Source organism: Poecile atricapillus, chromosome 6 (assembly GCF_030490865.1).
Source record: "Poecile atricapillus isolate bPoeAtr1 chromosome 6, bPoeAtr1.hap1, whole genome shotgun sequence".
NCBI classification, from domain to species: domain Eukaryota; kingdom Metazoa; phylum Chordata; class Aves; order Passeriformes; family Paridae; genus Poecile; species Poecile atricapillus.
Window position 1 is genome coordinate 16,754,480 of NC_081254.1, and position 17,234 is coordinate 16,771,713.

A 17,234-nucleotide genomic window follows, 5' to 3' on the forward strand; every position below is an offset into this window, starting at 1 on the left:
TTATAGTAATTTGGCATGTAATAACACAGAACTCTATAATTTTTTTACTATTTACCTTTCCAGAAGTAGTGGAGGAATGAAATTAAATTGTTCCAGTTTTCTGATGTTTACAATACACTCAAAAACACTGAAGTGCTTTTTCCTTTCAAAACAAGGGATGCAAACTGTTCCTGAGGAATGCAAGTATGCTGTCACATGGCAGTGCTAGCATAGTGATTCATCTGAAATGAAAATTAGAGTCCAGAACAACCAGAGGCAGAATATCATTGGGGGAAATTCTTTCATCCACTACAGTTCTGGCACTTAAAAGAAATCATTTTGATACCAATGGCTTTGGCAATGCCATCTCAATGACAAAAGTCAAATTATCTTATCTAATATTTGACTGGGTAATCGATAATCCTAGTCAGAAAAGGTCTGGATTACTACCCCCACTTTGTTTTTGCTTTTATCTTTTCTTCTAAAATTGAAATCCAGGAGCTCTTCAGAGAAGAGGATTTCATTCTGACAGATAAAAGGAATGTGATGTTTCCCTGTCAGGGTTGGCGGATTAAAGACAGGATAACATTAGGAAGCAACTCTGCACGTAGAGCAACCCACCAAGACAGAAATCTGCATCCTTACGTTGTTGTTAAGGAAAATTATGGTGACACATCACTGTGAAAAATCAAATATTGATGCAAAATGTATCTCTCTTCTTCAAAATAAAAGTCACCTAAAACCAGAGAAGGGAGATGCTTTATTCTGATATCTCAAGGTCTATGCACCACACTTGCATACCATACACATAAGCCATAGCTTAAGTTCATTTAGCCCAGTTGTGTATCAAATTTTACCATACAAATACATATATTTGGAGGAAAAAAAAAAAAAAAAAGAGTTGGTTATAATACACCTAACAGGTTAAGCAGTGCCTTGCAAGTCAGCAAGAGGCAAAATACACCGTCTTCCATCACAAGAATGTTGCATTTTTGTGTTATGACTTACAAGGCATTTCAAAGGTTGACATATTTTATATTCCAGATTAGGACTTGCTAAAACTTGCAATGTAAAGTGGGGTCCTGATCTCAGGATTACCAATGTGCTTCTTAATACACAGTTGCCCTGACTTCACTGACATAGCAGGCAGCCAGAAAGAAAGGACAATGGTGGGCTTACATTTGTGATCTTACTCTGTTCTTTTACTGGGGTGCACTTAATCTTGCAGAGAAGAAAATATTGTAATTATTGATGAGTGAAGGGGCAGGGTAGCAACTGTGCTTTCTGAAAACCCCAGATTCTTTTCATATACTACACTTGGGGCTTCCTCCCTCTTCTTTTTCCTGCAGTTCTTTCTGAACAATCGCTTCAAAGGCTGTTGTTTAGTTTATATCATAAACATCATTTTCTCCTGCCCTCAGGATGCCATCAATCCAAGGAAAGATACACCAGTGTGCCGTTGTCAGGGACACAGATGTTTGGAATCTGCACATTGATTCCACTGAATAGTTTTAATGTGAGATAAACTTACCTACCCCAGAATGAACTACATGTAAATGAGGAAAAGAGCAATCCTTTCTCTTCAGGTACAAGTAGCACCTGATATTCAAGAGTAATAATCTTAAATCTCAAGAAGCATTTTCCTTCAGTGGATCCATCTGGAATGGGAGCACTCATAAAAAGTATTGATTCAATGCCAGAACTGCAGAAATCTTACGGAGATGCTGTCTGTGAAAAGCTAAGCAGGAGTTTAGGAGGATTGCAGAACTGATAATTGGCTGTTTGGTCTAAGAAATTTGTTCTGGCAATGACAATAAGACATGTAAAAAGAAAAGGAGCAGAGTTGAGCTTAAGCACAAGCTAAAGTCTACAGCATCACACAGGATTGAACTGACAATACAACATGCCTCTTATACCAGCTGCCTTTCTTATAGGAAGGCAGCTTTAAACACCTCCCTCCTCCTGCACACCAGGACATTTGTCCTTTTTATGGCATTATTAACCTCACTAAGCTGTTATTTCTCCTGTCTTTGGTAACCATGGAATACAAATGAAATCCAGAGGGAGAGACAAGGAAGTATAACCTAGGAGAGAGGTGGAAGTAAGAGTCAGGAAGGAGTCGTAGAATGAAACCAAGATGTAGCAAAGAAGAGAGCAGGAGAAATCAAACTATAAACATGCCATACCCACCTACAGCAAGTGCATGTGAACTTAAAAAATTTGAATTTAAAAAAGGGATTCTTGAAAGAGACACTGGTAGGAGAGCTAAATGTTGCCAATACATATCTTCAGTACCTAGAAGAGTTTAATGGAAAGGTGAAGTCAATGTTACAAGGACACACAAGCATGACCACTATCCCTTTTCCTCTGCAGGTACAAGTGAGCGTGGAAGATGGATTTCCCTGGTAAAGCAAATACTGTAGACGCATTAAGTATAGAAAGAAGGTGAGAGTGCATGGAAATACACACCAGGAAGCAACATCAGATTACATTTGTAGGGCATGGGAGACGCAAATAGAAGGGACTCTGGAAGGGAAACACAATTTACTTTGATAGCTAATCCTTAATTTAACTAGGTGACTAAATGAGAGCAAGAGAAATGACAGAGAAGAGAAAAACAATAGGACATAAAGGAATGGCTCAAGTCCCTTACACAGACAGACTATTAACTTAGCAGGAAGCTAAATACCATCCGTGCTGGAGACAGCCTCACGTCTGTTTCTCCTACTTCCAATTATTGTACAAAGCATCTCTTTACATTAGTGCTCCCACAAAAACACCAACTGACTTGTCATAGATGTGGTTCATTCATCTGTTCCACATGAAGTTATATAGTGAGCAAAACATCTTTGGCCAAGTGGCATCACAAAGAACAGTAGACCACAAACAACTGTGGAGCTGAATAGGAAACAGAAATATTTATATTGAAAACACAATCTGTGGATAAATAATTCACTCTATAAAACATACAGTTGTTGTGACTAGACACTGGCATACATGTGAGACATACACTAAGAAGAGCTAGGTCTTCTACTGTGAAAGTAATATATTTTATACTACACTTTAGCATTTTTCCTTTCATATTTAAGAAACTTAAATCACAGCCAGTTAGAGGGACTGCAGCACACCAGCAGGACACAACTGGCCAGCTGTGGTCAGTGAATGAATGCACAGTGCCATAGCCACACCGACAGAGCAATAGGCTGAATTGTAACTTTATCTCTCGTTATAGGTGGTTGAAGTGCAAATTTCCTTTTCAGGAAAGGCAAAAAGATTGATGGATGGCAGGGACTGCAACACAGCCCTATTGTCCCAGAACCAGGATGGAAACTTTGATACTTTACACAGCTTTAGACTGTGTATACTTTCCAAATATCACTACATTTGGCTTGATCCCATTCTTGCTTTTCGAGTGTTCATTATGGTTGTTCTCTGTGTTAAATCAACCTGACATGGGTTTCTAGCACATTGCAGGCACTTTTCATATGGGTAAGCTACAAACTTGGGAGCCAGGTTCAATTGGCCACGCAGATCCACACCTCACACCAAGTCTGTGTCCTGCCTCCCTGCTTATCGACCAGGGCACCCCAAAAATAGTGCTTGAAACTCTCCACTTGAGCAAAGCCATGATCCAGGGAGATCTTTAGAAAAAGTAATAGCAAAAGACACATACTCATTTAAATTTCTTTTTAAGAAAGGCATGACCCCGCAGGAATGGTCTGAAACTGTATCCAGCTGGACACACAATAATGACAACAGGCTTGTCTGGAATCTCCACTAATTAAAAGCCCATCACTAATCACAGAGGACCATACTTTCCTGACAATGTATTGCCTTATGCTCCAAGTCACCCATTTAGAGCCACTTCTGTTGACATGTTGGTGTGCCTTAAATACCAGTTTGAGTCTCCAGCACTTACACTCCACCATCATTACAAATGAACTTTCCTAGTTTGCATAGTATCTTTGTAGTAAAATACTTTCTAGAGCAGAGACATTTTGGGATGGAATGAGAACTTGGCATGCTATTATTTATAAGGAGTAAAAGCTAATACAAAGTAACAAATAAAAACAATCTGAAATCAGAAAATAAGACAAAGAAAATAAAAATTGATTGTATATATGACTTCAGAGAGAATACAATTCAGAAGAATATTACAGCAAGTGTACAAAACTAGTATGCAGATAAGGATACTTCAGCTTTGTCACATTTTATATCAGAGCCACTGGACACCTATGGATAATGTTCCATTTCACATTTTACAATACTTAAGTTCAGAAAAGTCAAAGGTCACACATCAAATCTATGGCAGGGTTGCTTCTCCATCACTCATCTTACCCTCAAATTTTTTAAACCAAACTCTGAAATCCTCATATTCAAAATTTAGACTAAGCTCAAAAGAGTAATTTAATAATTTAAATGATTTCAGAATTATTTAAATCACAAATCAACGAGAACTTTACAAGTAACAAAGAGAAAACAGTTAGAAAGCTTTCGGAATGTTTGCATCCTCACCCTGAAATACAATCAATTCCTGTATGAACTGTATGTCAATATCGATACTCAACTATTAAGCAAATTATTTTACAGTGATATGAATAATTTTTCCCATATATATATATATTGATTTTGGTACACAAACTGTATATTAGTGGCATATGTGTATATACTAATTGTATACAAGAAAAGCAGTTTTGGTAGTAGAGTTAGTAACAGAGTTGCAACACGTAGAAACTGCCTATCACACTTGTCAAAATTTACTGGGAGGTGATGATTTAGGCTGGGAGGCCAATTTACTTTCCAGTTTGCCCTGGGAAGCAGTTATCTGTAAATCAGTAGTGCACTTTTGGCTTCCATAGTTCTTACTGATTTATAGCTAACACCTTTACACAACATGAAAAAAAATCCAAAACCCAGAGCAAGGCACAGGAGACCATTACTTAGGTTTCTATATCAGCACTTGGAGACAGGACACACCAGTTTTACAGCTACTTCTAGAAATGGAATTATACCATATTGCACGTTCACCCCTACACGCTATATAAAGTGGGGTCTTATAGAGGAAAAATGACACTTTATAATTGTAAACAGATTGTAATGCCATAATAACAACACACAAAGGAAACGATTAAGATAAAGGAGCCCCTTTTCCTCACACAGCTCATCTACTTTGTGGTACATGTAGGACAGACTCCAGAAGCTGGGAGAGCATCCTGGTCCTGTGAGAGAAGTTACACACTGAGTGGAGGGCTCAGTGCAGCCTGCAGGCATTGCTGCTGCCCCTGCTGCTGTGTGGTGTCACTGGCACCTGGCTGCAGAGGGCCCAGCACTGATGCTGCTTTAAATAAACCCCAGTATTGTGTGGAGGTTCACAGCTGAGAGAAGAGGGATGACAGGTCTCAAATATCCTTTTTATTTCGGAAATGGAAAATCATTCATTACCTGACAAAGTATTTTTCTTCCCAAAAATTTTCAGCTGTTGGCCACAAAAGTTCACACATTACTGGAATCATTAAAAAGTGCCAACAAATGAAAGAAAAAGCTTCTCTGCTGATGCAAGCTTGCACCAAGTCCAATATTATACACATCAGCTGCAACGTACTCATTTTAGAGAAGTATTTAAAACCTGGAAAATATCAGAACAAAGGAGATATTTCACACTGAAGCCCCTGTAAATCCTAATCAAATACTTCTTATATTTCTCTGTTCTACCATAAGCCCACAAATTTTCTTAACCCTTTCCATTCCTCACAATTAAATTTATTTGCAAAAAAGTTACAATGCAAATTGCACAGTGTAAGAAGCACTAATTCTTGGTGACATTAAGCAAACTGTATCAAGAAACCAGAGATGAAATCTTGAAAGCCTTAAGTTTTACAACTAATTTAAAATGTGCCACAGATAAAGTAGGAATAGTCAAGAGGATTTTGGGTTTCATTTATGACAGGTAGGAATGTATTCTTTTAATTTGGAGGCATTTAAAGGAGAAAATAAGATTCCTTTTTCCTCAAAGCATCTTTATCACTGTATTGTTTCACAGCTATCTACTGGACTCTAGGAAGTGTTTAATCTGCTTTTATGTAAGATGGGCAGAAGTAACTGCAGGTACCAAATTGGACAAATCCTACCTTACTCTAAAATATACAGCTCCATTGATTCTATTAAAATTAGATGTACAAAACAACTTATCTTACACAATTGCTCAGCTGAGAGTCCAGAGAACATTTTCTGCTGGAAGTAGTCCTCACTAAACACTGACTTCACTAAAAAGCGTCAAGATCCCTACAGTGTTCCTGAGGGCTAATGGAAACAAGCAACCAGCACTTAACATGCTTCTCATATTTTTGCAGCTAAATGTCAAGTGTGCCCTTAAAATCAGTAAACTTGTTAATCAACTTGAACTGAAATAAATACTGAAATTATTTACATGAAAGCCATTCCAGGCACAAAATTGTGAATAAATGGGGGCTGTTTAAAAGAGGAAAAAAAAAAACCTTTCTGTTTTCTTCACTCCTGGCCACCTGCTATCAAGATGTGATCAAGGTCCATTGTAGCTGGCTGTCTCCAAGCAAATTACAGCAGGTGCTTTAGAGTCTGCCTTACAGTTGACATGTAACTCCATCAATCACATTTGTTTTCATCATCAGTTACTGAAATCCTAAGATGCATTATGGTCCATCATACTTCACACACCCCTACACCCCCTTTCTAAAATGTCCTCAGTTATAGAATATACATGAGGAAGAAAAAAGTTTAATCTATATTGGTTTAAATGCATGACCTGTCAAAATAAGTTTTTTCTACAGCTGACATTGAACTTTGTAATTATTCCTGAATGTTGTGGTTTAGAGGCTGCCCCTGTGATAATATGGAAATTGTTTTCTCTACATCTTGACTACATGCATGTCTCTCTGAATAAATAGGAATATCATGTCCTTTTAAAAGACATGTCTCTTCCTCCTTTCACCTTCCTTGTCCTATATTTTTTTACTCATATATTTGAGCCCACAGTTTTGAGGGGACTGTCATTTGACTTTGAGGTGTAAAGTCTTGAGGATAAGGACAAAAGCACAAGGTGACACACTTATGCACATCCTGAGTCTGATAATGGCCTGCAACTGCACTCTAGTAGGAAGCATAGATGTGTGTTTTAAGTGGAGCAGGGGTCCAGGGAGAAATCATCTCACCTCTAAGGCTCTTGGGCATCACTTTCCTTCCACCCTGAGCACAAGCACCTGAAAGAGCTGCTTATACAATAGCTGCACTAAAGCACAGTCAGAGCCCAGGGCTGAGACCCACACCTTGCCCCAGGAGACTGTTCTGCCTACCAGGCTGTTGAAGCATCTTAAGTGGGGTCATACCTCCTCCTGAAAGTGTAGTAGTGGGCAATCAAACACACAGGAGGGGGCAAGAGAACAAAGCATCTGAACAAAATGAAGTTATAGGCTACACTTCATGGCACACACCTGAGTGGGACAGGAGAGGGTAAAACACAAGTGTAAATTAAAACTGTTGACTAAAGTATCAAAGATTTGACTCCTTCAAGTAAAGATCTAAAGTAAAAAAATCCTAAATCCTAAAACCTAAATCCTGATGCAGACTTTATTACAGTGCACATACCAAGCCTGCTTAAATTCAGAACAAACTGAATTTATTTAATTTACTGTCCATACTCAAAAATAAGTAAAAACCACTAAATCATACACCTTAAAAAATATAAATAAATCCAAAATGTTTCTGTGATTGAAGGCATATTATGAGTTCATAATTCAAGCTGAAAAACAAATGGTACTGGGCTGCAAATTACTGAATATGTTGTGAAGGACACTCTCAGAAACACCAAATATACCAAGAAATGTATTAGCTCTTTTATAATCTCCATTAGAAGCTATCATCCCTGAGTTACAGGTCTCCACTGCAGCTTTTGTGATATCTATGTTAGTCAAGGAGGCAAAAGGTCATCAATAAGAGTGATCCTAGTACAATGTTCAGATTAAATATTACAAAATTAACATCCTTAAAGGCTAAGCAAGATAAGCTGATTACAGCAAATGACATTCCCTCTTGCACATCTGTAGAAAGAATGAAAAGGAGTCACATCAAAAAAAAATGAAGTGATTTATAGAAGCAAATGTTGGCTGGCTGGCAAGAAGATCAGAAATACATGTGAACTATTTTCTGCAGTGGCGCAGTCTTCTTTCAATTTAAAGCTCCTTTTTGTGTCAAGCTAGGAAGAAAGGGTCCACAAGGTATCAATACATCAGCATTTCGTTCTCTTCATAACCTTTCAGAGGTGAGCCCATCTACCCAACCAGGCAATTTCCCCTCTCCCCTTGCATTTCCCAAGAGGCAGTTGTTGGGATAATCACCTCCTTCAAGATCCCAGAGACTCAGAAAACACAAATAATGCACTAGGCCAGCAGTTCAGCACTCTCCTTCAATTACCAATATACGTAAGTCAGGAGAAGCAGGTAATAAAATATCCACTTTAAGGTAGACTTTAAGAGGCAGAAAAAACAAACCCACACATACACCCTCCTCTCCTCACCACATAAAAGTAAAAATTTGTTCCCCCCCTCCTGCTTCAAAACATCATCTAGAAAGGAAAACTTTTTAAAAGGAACAAAACATATATTCCTCCTTAGACTCTCCTGTATCAGAAGGGAAATTTATCATTCCATGTGCCTCAGCAATATTTTCTGCTTCAGCCTATATGCTTTCAAATTCCCGTCCGAACATAAAAGCAAAGCATCGATGAAAAGAAAATTGATGTACCAACAAGCAAGAGCTCTTGCAGTGACTACAACCAAACAGCAATTGGCATGAAGAGAGCCAACATTTAATACCATTTTAAGATATAATTAAAAAAGAGAGCTGCTCAGAAAGAACCCTTTATTATAAAATGTGGCAGATACACACTACAAATACTCCACCAGTTCTTTTACCGATGCAGTGCAAGCCTAAAAATCTTCAGATGAAAATGTATGGTGGGTTTGCAGAAGCCCTTTACAATAACACTTGGGGGCCTTTCAGCTCATAATAGACTTTGGCACCCTGTTCTCCTTGTCATCAAGGGCGGCAACCAGGAAGATTTAGAGCTGGAGTTTGCCTCCTCCCTATCTCACAGAGCAAGTACTATAAAAGGTTGGGGTGCTTCCGCTCTGCGTCTGGTCACAGTCTGATTTAGGAGAATTTGATAGGAAGACAAATAAAATCAGATTTTTTTTGTTAAATGTCTTGTCTGCTGTTGTAGAGCTTGAGTAATACTGCACTTTAAAAGGAACTGCGGAGTGTAGGGGAAAACCAGAGTAGTTTAGCAACAGAGCATGATAAGTGCAGAGATATGAGCTATTTCACTAAATGAAACGGGAACTTCATTGCCAGGAATTTACCAGTGCAAAGCAGGGAGTTGTTCAGTTGTCTGAGGTTTGGTACAGCTCTTCATTTACACAAGAGCCAACTGCAGCTGGAACTGGACCCAATTTTCTCTCCAAAGCCTTGGATTTAAGTATAATCTCAATGCATTCAAGTGCCTGACTGCACAACTAATGAAAACACGGGCATCACAGCCAACTGGGGACAGTTTCAGTATATAATATCATACTGGAGAGGAGCCTCACTAAGATGTGTCCACACCTCTGAGGGCTGTGGCTTAGTGCTGAGCTGACAACCTCCTCACACACACTGAGACATCTTTTCTTTTTTCAGGGCAAACATATTAATTTCAAGGTGTAGAAGCTAGGAACTGCTTTTACAGTGTAGAAAAGTCCTTTCAGCTTTGGAAAAAAAAGAAAAAAGTCCTTTCACCTGGCCCTCATCAGTCAGTCATCACAGGTAGCATCCAAAAGGTTTTGAATTGTTTCTGTCTCTGACTGCAGAAAATCTGGAGTTGAGGATTTAGTCTCTCAAAACCATTTGCTGCAAATGGCCTGAAAGAGACAACATTTTTCCAATTCATCTCTAACTCTTCAAATACAAATAACATGGGCTATGCTAGAAGTTCAAGGAAAGACTTGCCACCAGCAATTGCGGTATAAAGTAAGGCACAAAGCAGGACACTTGTACTGTAAAACTGCTGAAGAGCAGCTGTAAGGTGGTTTCAGCACCTAAGAGAAAACTAACTTCTCGTGAATGAGTAAATTAAAGTGCTACATATTAAAACCTTAGATGTCTTTTGGCTAGGGATTTTTCTGCAAGACACTATAGCATTTTTAAGATAAAATTATTTTGTCTGATATGCAATCACATCCTCTCTGCCCAATTTCACTGGAAATTTACAGGAAAACAGCTTTTAAAAAGCCTTCTTCACTCAGGTTAGGTGATTCCATTCCCAAGGACATGACAGCTTTACTGGCCTTTTAATTTAGAAGTGTGTCACAAAATATTTTCTGGAAGCTCAGAAGCAAGTTATACAAAATCTGCAGGAGCAGAGATGGTAAACTGCTACTTGTTTTATTCCCAACTTACTTTACTCTGTTTAAGAGCCATACTAGTGCAGACATCCTTGCCCAGCAGAGCAATCTACCAAACCCCTGACCCTTCTAAAACTCAGCACTTCCCTCCTCACAAAGCACGTGCAGGAGTACCTAGTTCATTCCTTCTGTTTACTAGCTGGCATTTTGGGTCACCAGATGAAAGTGGGTCCATGGAATATTCTAAAAGTAAATACAGTTCTCTTTGGAAAACCAGTAACTCTTGACTCAATATTTTATGTTTTAGAGAATGTCAAAATATAGGCAGTAAATAAGATGGGCACTATTGAGACAGTTTGGTGTACACATCTGTTGAAAGCACATGAGAAAAATACCCATGAGAAACAAGTAGGTATAGAAAAATCACTTCAGTAATCTCAGCTAAAGAATAAAACCAGCTGTTTCAAAATACGAGGCCTAAAAAATTGTTTAGCCACAAGAGGGAGACAAATACACAAATGGAGAGTATTTCACATAATATACAGCTTTCAGTGACAATGGTATGGAAAACATGGATGTGGTCAACAGGCACAAATTTAACTTTCATCTTATCAATTAATTTCCTGTCCCTAAACTTCAAGGATCTCTGGATCTAGTGGAACTCAAAGGATGTCATCCTGACATCCAGGTCAGGATGGCTGCATTGATGCTTGAAGTTACAACATGGTATTTATTTGCATACAATTCCAGAATATCAAGCCTGGAGAGAAAATTGAATTTTCATTTTAAGCATATTTTCTAGGAGAAGGAAAGAGCTTGTTTCAGTGATTAAACACTTCAGCCATAAAAATCAAACTTTTCTGAAACATCAGGGTTAAATAGAGTTCACAGCATTCTCAAGATACACTTTTATGACATCTATAAGCCTATCATATGTTATAAATTAATGGCAGATACAGCACATTCTAATTATATCACCCATGTCTATATCATTTAAGTAATAGCTCTAAAGGGTGGATTAAAATGATGAAAACCTGAGGAATGGCTGCAAATAATTGTGCGAGGTGCTACAACACAGATTTACAACCTACTGTCCAACATCACCCTCTGCTGGCACCTGTGAGGAGCATTTACATGGCAGCATCTGATGAGATTCCCACAATGCACCAGCAGCAGAGCAGGACTGGTGGTGCCTTCTTTGGCTGAAGCACATCATCTGATGCACTGTTTAGAGCATTTAGGCTATAAGATATCATTACAGCTCAGCATAAACCAATCAGCTGACATCACAGAACAAAACAGCAAAGGTACATTCAATGTGTCTTAAAGAAAATAATTCAGACATCTGGTTTTACAAGGCTCTGCTTCCCCCTCACCTGCTATGGCTAACTTTGAAAGCTCAGAGAGCCCTACAGACAGGATTAGGCCCAAAACACATTTTATGTTATTTTAAAGAGAAGAACTGCTTGGAAAAGAGCCATTTCGCAAACCAATGAAAATAGCAGACAAGTTAATCCTTATTTCATGTAATTCATATAAGTTGGTATTTGCAATATCAGGCTACCCAGGCACCACAGTTTGAAGTTACACACCTGGCCTTTGGTCAGTAATACCACTGCAGCAATATTGCAAAACCCATAAGAAAGTCCAATAATGCAAAAGGGGAGGAATTAAAACCTTAGTCTTATTTCACAGGTGGACCCAATAGTCAGCTCTAGTATTACAGAACATCAGTCCATGGATTAATTTACTTCACACTAGGAGGAACATGCACTCATGCTGTAGAGTGCAGGAAGCTAAGGAAGGGCAGGCTGGCTGCAAATCCCATCTTGGTGGGCTGGGTTTGGCACCAGCCAAAGGCAACCAGAGGGAAGGAGATGGCTCCACCTGCCCAGAACCTCACCTGACTGAAGCTGTCCCTAAGGCAAGCTGGAGTCCCCCAGGCAATGCCACATCTTGAGCTAGTTGCAGTAGCCTCCTATGAGAGCATTTAGCAGGCTAGAGTAGCTAGAAGGCAGCATGACTCACAGCTCATTCCTCCTGTGTCTCTGTGTGGGCTTTAACCACTGGGGAAATCACCTTTACACCAGGCATGGTTCCACTAGCTCTCCAGCCCCATTTCCCCGGAGGCAGGCCTTATCTTCATCATTTGTTCATTATATTTTACATTTTGCATTCTGAAACAGGACCAATAATGCCAGAAGCAGCTGTATTTAACTCATTTTAGAAAAAGCCATCCCATTACTCAATTCTGTTCTGAGCAAATCCGCACAGGCTGAAATTTTCCCTGACTCCAGTGCATACTGGAGACAGCACACAAAGCTGTGTTACAGATTGCCAACCTCTCCAAAACTGCAAGCTTTAAGGTGCATGCACTGTGGAAATCAACTTCAGTAATTTTTATCCCTCACACATGCACAAGAGAAGTAAAGTGAAGTTCCTTTTTGTTTCATATATACAAACAGTGAGTTTTAAAATTATTTTTACTCCATTAAAAGATGAATGGCATAGAAACAATCAGAAAAGCAAGAAAGGAGGACTGACACTAGAAAGAAGCACATATACTTTATAGACAGGTCTAGATTTCAGATTTTTCTTTTAAGTTCAGGCAATCAAGGCCATTTTGTGGACATCTTTTTAATTCATTATGAATGGAAGACATGCAGGTCAAATGTATTATGAACTTGCTTTCAAATTAAGAGTCCATTTGCTGATTCAGATTAAATTAGCATAAATAAATCTTAAATTGAAATCAATGTGACTATCTCAGGTTGTTGCACCATGAGTTAAAAATGTATCTATAAAAATCAAAGCAAACACTTGTAATCTTATGTTTTAATTGACCCAAAGTGTGAGAAAATCAACATACTCTCTAAAGCTCTTGCAGACTGCCAGATGGACAGAATACAAGCAATTCATTCCTCACAGAAAGATGTACAAACACGGTTTTAAACAAATACTTAGCTTCTTTTTTCTTAATAAGTCTCTTTAATGTTGAAGAAAAGTGCTAATCACTGTCATATGAATCAGGGTCTAAGAAACGCTGTGTAGCAACAGACTGAAAACTAAATAGCTGTCACCCTTGTATGACCCCAAATTGTGCCCTGAACCTCGCTGGTGCTAAAGGGGTGCCTCATGCACAAGAGTGACTAAACAGGACCACAAAATTTTCTTGAGAAGAGGAAGGTTATCTCCAGTCTATAGATTTTCTTTCTGGGCTGCAGAGAAGTCAATAACTTCTGTAGTGTAAACTGTGGAGTAAACCCCTGCATCAAAGTCTTGTGAGTGAACTCAATTTGCCTGTGTTTGAATTCCCTGCGAACAGCATAACCCATCTTTGCCTAGAAGAAACTAAGCCAACAGCAGCACCAATCTCAATTTTATTCAAAACCACAAGTCATGCCTTTAGGATATAAATTTATCCCCTCCCTTTCCCATCAACACACACGTTTTGCCACTCGCCTTGGGAAGCATGTTATTAAAAAAAATTCATTTCCCCCTTGGATACATTTTTATATTGTATACTAAATTATGCATTTAAAATCAAATAAAAAGAATTTACTGCCTTAAGATTACTGCACACATCAGAAAGCTCTCTGTTTCTAAATTTTGGAAGAATTTTCCACCTTCCCACCCAAGCCAAGCAAACATCCAGTGTTGTTACAGCTGAAGCAGTGGGGGAAAAAAAAGACAAAAATATTTTTCACATTAGAAATCTTTACTTCAAGTATTAGGAAGGAAAAGTGCACACCTCAGAAAAGCTACTGCTCAATGCCTCCAAGAGGGAAAGGGAACTTTTAATTTTGAGGGCATATCTGAAAGGTTCACAGTTTAGGTCAGTCACAGATAATAATCTTCTGATCCTCTCCTAAACAATGTGAAACTTTGACACTGATTAATTAGCAGTGTAGTGCTAAAGTTGATCTTGCAGCATTTCACTTTTTTCAGTCACAGTTCTCCATGTTGGGAAGAAACAAAGAAGTGAAACAACACATTGAGACAATTCAGACATGGCAAATATTATTCTATGGTTTTGTTCTGAGAAGGGCAGAGAATTGTGGTAAGAGGTGACTTTTTTTCCTGTTATTAACACAGACTGAAACCTACACACAGCAGGAAACATCCAAAAAAGCTGAAAAGGTAAAATATAAAAACCCCAGTTCTTATAAGAGGCTTAAATAAAAGTGTTCCGATTTCCTTAGATGATTTCATAACATGTCTACCTGGAGTTACAACTGCTCAAACCTTCCAAAAATTCAGGAGACTTAGATGTTTAAGTATAATTTTATTACATTAACTGCAGGTAGTCATATTTGAGCAAATTTAACTTGGGTACCTATAATGAGCAACTGCAGCCTGTCTCAGGCTTTGACTAACACAACGTTTATTCTTCCACTTACACAGAAGAAATTTATAAACTAAGGCAAATAAAGCCAAAGCAGGCAAAGATAGGCTTAATTTAACTACATACCAGATTTTTTTTCCTCCAAAAAGTTGCAGTTAAATAGATTAAGAAACCTCCGCTGGACAGGAATGGTTAACCAATGTGCAAACTGATGACATTCTCCTGTGGAAATCCACCAGTTCAAGACTTACTTCCCTGTTATTCATGATGTCCCCAAGTTCATCAGTGAGTGGTAGCTCCAACTGAAGAGAAGTTGTGAGTGAAAATAGAAAGGAAATGGGAGACACAGGCTCAGGAACACTCTTGACTAGAGGAATCATGAGATGAAGTCAAAACAGAGCAGACAATACACTGAAGAAAGTACAGAGCTTTCAGACATGGAGGTACATACTTGTAGATAATGCTGCCTGCCAGAATAGCTGGCAGGCAGAGGAGGAGAAACAATTTAAAGAGCTAGCATAACACAGACCCAAAGACAGTCTAGATGCAGTGAGATGAACAAGTCAAGAGGTAGATAAACAAATCTGCCAGGCAAGTGAAGAGAGTTTGGCACTAGTTACATATGCTGCCACAAAAAAGAGAGATTTCCAACCAAGAATGCCAAGGACAAAGCACATCAATCACCTCAGCCTAACCAATAACCAATTTTTGTTGAGTTTTTTTAATATATATAATTTTAACAAGCAGGGTAGTATTATATAAAAAAGAGTACCTGATGCAGTAGCATCATATTTTCCCCCTATATGTAGAGATAGGGCCTCCATTCCCTTCTGGAAACTGCAAGCAGAGAGATTCAGGTGGCTGGGAAGATTACATTTGAATCAGCAGGAACCCAGTGGCAGCTACAGCATATTTATTGGGAAGGTTTGGTTGTACCCAAAGCTTTCACATAACTCCACTGCTTCCTCACTCTTATGGTTCAACCAGATAAACCATATGTTGGATACTGTCACTGAAATGGGTTTAACATTCCTACAGTCCTCCCCAGCTTTCAACTCCAGGCCTCTGGGTTGCACGTAAAGGATACCATCATAATTTAACTCAGCTCATAGACACTGAAACAGGTCAAACATTTGTCAACTCCTTTTAAATGTCTTTTAAAATATTTCCAGAACCACTATATAAGTCCCCAGAGAGGCATGAACAAATAGTCAGAGCCTGCTAAAGAGAAGCGGAAGGATTGCTCTCTCCCAAAAGGGGATAGTCAGGACATCTGTTGAACACTCCAGGTTTTTTTTCTTTCTTAAGGTAATTGTTGACACAGTCCCATGGTCCCACTTACACTTTCAACTGGAAAACTAGAATTTGGATACCATCATAATTCATTGTTGGACCTTTCTACCCCTGAATTAAATGACTAATTAACACTGCTCCTGGGACTGTGGTTAGACTCCTTGGCACTGTGCATTTGGTTGAATTGGAAGTCTCCATAGTCCATAGCAAGGAAAACAATTCCCTTACCAAGTTCAGTGTAGCATAACTACCACATACAGGGAAGGGAGTGGGTTCATTCCATCAGTGGTGGTGAGCAGGAAGTCACCAATTCAACAGACTGCACAGGACTCTTCTAGGAAAAAAAAAAATAGTTTTTCCATGGCCATACTGCCGTTTTTCTAGAGTCATACCCCTGCTCTAGGTTCTGTGTTCTGAATGCAGTGGGGGTATGACAGAGGATCTACAGCAGTGGGGACATAGCATGACAGGTGGCAGAAATCCCAGAACAAACAAAGCTGCTCAGGAAGAGCATGTCTTTTCCTGTGTCCCACTTGTGCTGAAAACAACAAATTAGCATTTCTACCTCCAACAAACTGCTGCCTTCTGTGAAGACACCAGGTGCTGTTCTGCGCTGAAGAAAAAAAAAACAACTTACGTGTGTTTCCCCCCTGTCAGTGAATCTAATTATAGTAACAGTTACCATATCAATGAAACAGGAGATACAAGTTTTCTGCTCTGGCAGAAAAAGTTTACACAACCTCCTCTCTGCACCTGGTGGAAGAGCAGTTCTCTTCCTTCCCCAGGATTCAGCTGCACTATCAGATCACAGGGGGGAAAAAAAGCAAAAAAGAGAGCACAGAAATAATGGTGGGGATGGGCTCAGATCTCTGATGAGTTGATCTGAGAAAAAAAAATTTCCTTTCAAGCAGGTCATGATACAGGTGCCTCAGGAGTCAAATATGAGTGACCCTGCTCTTCGTGTTATCCATGTTAAAAACAGGGCTATGGAAACCCAAAGAACTTTGCTTATGAGAATGAGAACCCATCTGATGCAACTTTTGAATTTCTGATGAACTCACAACCCTTATTCAATGGAGCTGATATTCTCACACAGTTTTTCCCTCTAGGTCCTGTGATCAGCTTTAATATGGCCAGGATTTGACACTAGCTGAGAGACACAGACCCATAGTTAGTGGAATTCCATGTAAAACCTGATGCTCAGC

At 39.0% G+C, this 17,234-nt stretch overlaps 1 long non-coding RNA gene across 1 annotated transcript in view; it reads right to left on the reverse strand.

Annotated features, from left to right (window-relative positions):
• The window catches only part of LOC131580433 (uncharacterized), an 83,834-nt gene extending 77,611 nt beyond the window's left edge, over positions 1-6,223 (reverse strand). The window contains exon 1 of the long non-coding RNA XR_009277871.1: positions 6,174-6,223. This is a non-coding gene — a long non-coding RNA (uncharacterized LOC131580433). The remainder of the gene's footprint in view (positions 1-6,173) is intronic.
• Between the last annotated feature and the right edge of the window lie 11,011 nt (positions 6,224-17,234).